We start from the raw sequence: 5100 nt of genomic DNA on the forward strand, positions 1-5100 counted from the left end.
CATTGGTCCAGTTCCTTCCCCCTCTCTCTATTATGTCGCTCTGGCTGCCCTGAAATTTACTGTGTAGACCAGGCTGTCCTCAAACTTACAATGCTGGAAATAAAGGCATGTACCACCACGTGTGGCCAGCCCAGTCTCCCTTAAAGAAGGCTGTTGTATTTTTCTGAGCATTTACATTTAATATAGCAGTTATATAGCAGATAAATTATAGAAATAATAACATGAGTATATCCAACATTTAGAGGATTCCATGTGAAATATAAACAGACTTGAAGCAGTTAATCCATCTTATAAAGCCATTATATACACCTCAATATTTTTATATTAACCTGATTATTTTTCCCTTTGTCTACCATTACTTGACCTTTTGTTTTTATTTTATTTTGGTTTTTCGATCCAGGGTTCCTCTGTGTAGCTTTGTGCCTTTCCTGGCACTCACTCTGTAGTCCAGGCTGGCCTTGAACTCACAGAGATCCACCTGCCTCTGCCTCCTGAGTGCTGGGATTAAAGGCATGCGCTACCACCACCCAGCGTGTCATTTTCCATTGATAGCACATCTTGAAACTTAAATTGTTCGATACATATAATTATCAATGCTTTCTGTGACCTGTTTTAACATACTTGAATTTACCAGCAGTGCTCACTTCCTACCATATCACACAGAGATAACATAGTTGTTTTATTCCACAGGTCACTAAGATAACCATTATACTTCCCCCAAATGATTAGCTCCTAACCATGTGCCAGATGTTTTTAGGGAAAGGTAAATATCACAGTTCAGCTGGATTTGTTTATGTCTAGGTTCCAAGTCAGTATATTAGTTTAATTTGAGCTGTTGTAACAAAATACCAGACTGCATGGTTTTAACAACAGAAATAGTTTTGGAGGCCACAGGTCCAAGATCAAAGTGTTGATATGTTTGTGTACTTTTCAGAGGCCTCTCTTTGACTTGACTTCTCGTGGTCTTCCACCTGTCTGTATGTCCTTGGTGGTCCTTCGTATGTTCAGATTTTCTCTTTGTATGACTGTAGTCAGATTGTATTAGGGCCTATTTAATGGCCTTGTTTTAAACAAGTCACTTCCTTAAAAGCCCTAGCTCCAATATAGTCACATTTGGAGGTATTGGGGATTAGAACTTCAGTATGGATTGAGGAGGCACATAATTGTAATGACAAAAGTAGTCATCTTCTATCAATCCACTGGCTTTTTCTGAGACTTTTTCCATATGTGTTATGTGGCAGAGCCTGTTTCTTTTCTTTATTATTATTACTTTTTGTTTTGAGATAGCATTTCACTATATAGCCCTGGCTAGCCTGGTGCTCACTATGCAGACCAGGCTGGCCTCGAATTCACAGAAATCCACCTTCTTCTGCCTCCAAAGTAGTGAGATTAAAGGTGTGCACCAGCACTCTGGGCAGGGTGAGTTTCTTATGGCAAATCTAAGGGTGTAGTTTAGGATTATTTCTACTTCTCTGCTGTGAAATCAGGTGCAGCTTCCTTTACTCCATTCTTGGGGTGAGAACAAGCACTGCATATTAATGTAAGTTGTTTTGACCTTCAGAGAACTTAGAAGTTTGGAGGTTTAGAGGAATTCCACAAGTGTTGAAATGTCATTGCCTATCATGAAGGGCTAGTTATTCATACCTGGGGCAGGCTTCAGCTGTTTGAAATTGGTCTAAAGACCCTGTTTGTTCAGGATACAAGCCTTTGCCTAGCTGTAAGTTCTAACATTGTCCAGCTTGCTTCAAGCAATCTGCCTGGCCCAGGTTGCTAAAGCCTTACTGTCTTTCCAGGCTGATCCCTTCCTTTCCTTTTCCTGTCTTCTGGAAGAGTGACCCTTCTACTCTTCTAATCCACTTAACTCACCATGTTCTTGTGAATGCCATTCATTAAAAGGAAATTCACTTTGCTCTAGCAGTCACACTACTGAGTATTTAAGCAGAGAGAATGAAATTTTGCTGAAGAGACATCTGCACTCCCATGTTCATTGAAGCAGTATTCTCAATAATTAAGAAATAGAAACAGCCAAAATGTATGTCAAGGGATGAATGTATAAAGAAAGCATAGTACATGTATACAATGGGATACTATTCAGCCTTGCAAAGGGATGAATTTGTAACTAAATTGGATGAGACTGGAGAGTGTGTTAAGTGAAGGAAACAAGCCAGCCCCAGATACATGTACACTGTATGACTTCTATTATGTAGAATCTGGTGACAACTTACCTCATGCAGGTTGAGAGTAGAGTGCTTGTTACCAAAATGTGGGGAGGGATGGCTGAATGAGAAAAGGTTGAACAAGGTCACGAGCTATGGTTACTTAGCTAAGAAAGTTCTGCTGTGCTATTACATAGTAGGGTGTCTGTAGATCATCATTAATGTATTATACATAAGAAATTAGAAGAAAATATTTTGTTAAGTTTTTACTATGAAGAAGTAATAATGAGGAAAAGGATAAATGATTTAAATATTACACAATGTGTACTTATACTGAAATATCATCTGGTATCCAATTAATATGTACAAATTTTGTTTTTATGGATCACTTAAAATAAATTTAAATAAATGAAAAATAATGACTCGGTTTGTCTTTTTTTGAGAAAAGGTCTTACTCTGGAGCTCAGGCTGTCCTTACACCGCTGTACAGATTAGACTGACCTCAAACTTGCAACAATCCTTCCCCCAAGCCTTCCTGGCTCTTTGGGTTTTTATGCCTACACTGGTACCTATTTCTCACATGGCTCATATCTGTGGACCAATGTTTAATCCACCAGGCATGTTGTTGCCATTGTAATTACCTTAGCACAATTAGAAAACATGTTTTGTACCTAAAGATATTGGATCTCCCTACTAAGATTATGTGTATGATAATCATGCTTGGAAATAACTTACTCTCAGATAAAGAAAATGTGATACATATACACAATGGAGTGTTACTCAGCTGTTTAAAAACAATAACATCATGAGGTTTGCAGGCAAATGGATGGAACTAGAAAATATCATCCTAAGTGAGGTAACACAGACTCAAGGACAAACATGGTATGTACTCACTCATAAGTGGATATTAGCTGTAAAGGATAACCATGCCTACAATACACAGCCCCAGAGATGCTAGATTGGTGCCTACCCCAATTATTATCAGAGAGCCTTCATCCAGTAACTGATGGAAACAGATGCAGAGATCCACAGCCAAGCATTGGGCAGAGCTCAGAGAATCCTGTTGAAGAGAGGGAGAAAGGATTGTACAAGCCAGGGTGGGTCAAGGTCATCACAAAAGAACCCACAAAAACAACTAACCTGGGCTCATAGAAGCTCACAGAGTCTGGACCGACAGCCAGGGAGCCTGCATGGGAGTGACCTAGGCCCTCTACATATGTGTGACAGTTGTGTAACTTGGTCTACTTTTGAGACTCCTAGCAGTGGGATCAGGGGCTGTCCCTAATACTTTGGCTGGCTTTTGGGAACCCAGTCTTCATTCTGGGTCGTCTTGCCCAGCTTTAATAAAAGGAGAGGGTCTTAGCCCTACCTCAACTTGATAGGCCATGCTTTGTTGATACCCATGTGAGGCCTGCCCCTTTCTTAACAGAAACAGGAGGAGGAGTGGGTGGGGGAGGGGATGAGAGGAGAGGAGGGAGGGGAAACATTGGTTAGGATGTAAAATAAATGAATAAATTTAATTACTAAAAAAACAACACTTGGGTGTACCACTCAAGATCCTCTTGTCATCATGGGCCACTGCCACCCAGCCTGGTATTGCCGGTATTGTAAGAACAAAACTTAGAGTCTTACTTCTGCCAGGGCATTCCTGATGCCAAGATCTGCATCTTTGACATGGGGCAGAAGAAGGCAAACATTGACGAATTCCCATTTGTGTCCACATGGTGTCAAATAATTATGAGCAACTCTCCTCCAAAGCCCTGGGTGGCCACTTGGACTTGTGCCAAAAAATACATGCTAAAGAGTTGTGGCAAGGATGGCTTTCATATCCAAGTGAGGCTCCACCCTTTCCATGTCATCTGTACCAACAAGATGTCCTGTGCTGGGCCAGACAGGCTCTACATAGATATGTGTATGCCTTTTGGGCAGCTCCAGGGCACATTGGCCAGGTCATCATGTCCATCTGCACCAAGCTGCAGAATAAGAAATATGTGAGTGAAGCTATGTGTAGAGCCAAGTTCAAGCTCCCTGGCCACCAGAAGATCCACATTTCAAAGATGTGGGGCTTTACCAAGTTTACTGCTGATGAATGTAAAGACATAGTAGCTGAGAAACAGCTCACTCCTAGTGGCTGTGGGGTCAGTTGCAGGATCATGGACAAGTGGCAGGTCCTGCATTCCTGAGGTGTTCCACAGTGATCTCCTATACCACACAGATTATGTTCAGTAGTAAATCTCACATCCAGTCAAAGCAGAATTTATTCTGCATAGGCCATAAGGACCTCACCTAACCTTTCCTGTATTAAGGTAGTCATTTCCCATGGGAATTCCATCATGAACACATCGTCTCTATCTTTTTAAATATTTATTATATTTTAAATTACGTATATGTGTGCCTTTTTGTGTGGCTATATGCTCATGAGTGTGTGCCCATGGGGCCTAGAAGAAGGCTTCAAATCCTCTGGAGCTGGAGAGAGGAAGATGTGAGCTGTCCAGTGTTGGTGCTGGGAACTGAACTTGCATCCCCTTCAAAAACAATACATGCTTGTATTCACTGAGCCATCTCTTTATCCCCTAAACCTGTTTAAAAATCTGCAGAAACAAGCGTAATTTGTATTTATGCACAGAACACTTTGGCATCACAGGCAGTGACTATATTCATAATAACTAACAATCTTTCTAAGTGGTGATCAAAGTTGATAGTTACTCGTTGTCAGTCTGTCCATTGTATATTGCATAGTTTGATGACCAGACAGGGAATAATTCTTGGAAGTTCATTCCCAAATAATAACCTTTGTAGTATATGTAACTTGGGAAAAAGGCATTGGAGGTGCCTGGTATAAACCTAGGGCCTCCTGACATGGTAGGCTAGTGATCTACCAAGCTATAGTCCTACACTGTAACATGCATTTTAAGAATAAAAACACAGGTTTATTTCTAGAGCT

At 40.8% G+C, this 5100-nt stretch overlaps 1 pseudogene; it reads left to right on the forward strand.

Moving 5' to 3' along the window:
* The first annotated feature begins 3726 nt into the window (after nt 1–3726).
* LOC118574744 lies at nt 3727–4339 on the forward strand (annotated as a pseudogene).
* Nucleotides 4340–5100: the final 761 nt, after the last annotated feature.

Source organism: Onychomys torridus, chromosome X (assembly GCF_903995425.1).
Source record: "Onychomys torridus chromosome X, mOncTor1.1, whole genome shotgun sequence".
Lineage (NCBI taxonomy): Eukaryota > Metazoa > Chordata > Mammalia > Rodentia > Cricetidae > Onychomys > Onychomys torridus.